Below are 1,143 nucleotides of genomic sequence, written 5' to 3' on the forward strand. Positions count from 1 at the left end.
CATTCAGCTAGAGCCTTGGAGGCACGATAACGAACTCCGTTTGTGTTTCTCTTGCCCCCTCCTTTTTAGGTGCCTAAATTTCAATTTGTTATTTCTCTCTTTTCTTAGTCTTCTAATGGCTTGTGTATTGTTATTGATATGATTATTTGTCCACATACATATTACATAGAACAGAGTTTCATGTCATATGTACCGCGTTCCGCGTAGGATCAGAGACATGCTTTATTAATAATCTATCGCCAGTAATTTCAAAGTTAGAGCAGTGAGGCGATCAAAGAAATTGCAGAAATGAAGAGTCAATTAACTATGATGTGCTGGTGCTACATCGAAACGGCCAAAAATATTCCAAGTGATTTTCTCATCAGAGGAACAGAGCAAAAAATTAGAAATAAACAGCTGAATTATGAAAATAACTAGAGAGTCAACTTGATTTATTAATCATTTAATTAGATTAGAACACCCTCTTCTTTCCTGCCTCTGCGCATTAGATACTCCTCATCTCTAACTGATTACAGAAACATAAGATAAGAGATCCATTATCTGACTCTGAGGTCTGACCCTTCAAATTCACAACGCGTGCTCATTAACTTTGATGTAGATGTTTGATATTTTTAGCATAACAACAATATTCGCAAAACACAATTAAAGCAGAAAGAATCACATGTACGTTCATTCTCATTGAAATTGAAAGGGATGACTGAAATGTGAGACTGAGAGCAGGACACAATTCGATTAGAGGTGTTGATGGTCTGGGACTGACCAATGGCATCGCAGCCATGTGTGTGGCAGACGGAGAACTCGATTTCGTCGCTTACCATACTAAAACCAATATCTTATCGCTTCCCCCAACATGATTGTCCAATTATATATATATATATATATATATATATATATATATATATATATATATATCGACCAAATTGATCCAAACTGATTCATCAGGTATATTTAGATCAGTTGCGGTTTTTAAATTTTCAAGTCTATTACCGTTTATTTTGGTTTTTCGTTTCGATTTTATCCAATTCAATAAAACTATGAGGGTAGTGGATACAATGCAATACATTTAAGAGTATATTTATTCTTATTTTAGAATAAGTTATACTTAATCCTCGTAGGTACTATTTACTAAATATTTGAGTTTAA

The sequence above is a fragment of the Citrus clementina genome, unplaced genomic scaffold, assembly GCF_000493195.1.
Source record: "Citrus clementina cultivar Clemenules unplaced genomic scaffold, Citrus_clementina_v1.0 scaffold_3, whole genome shotgun sequence".
In the NCBI taxonomy this organism is placed as follows: Eukaryota; Viridiplantae; Streptophyta; class Magnoliopsida; order Sapindales; family Rutaceae; genus Citrus; species Citrus x clementina.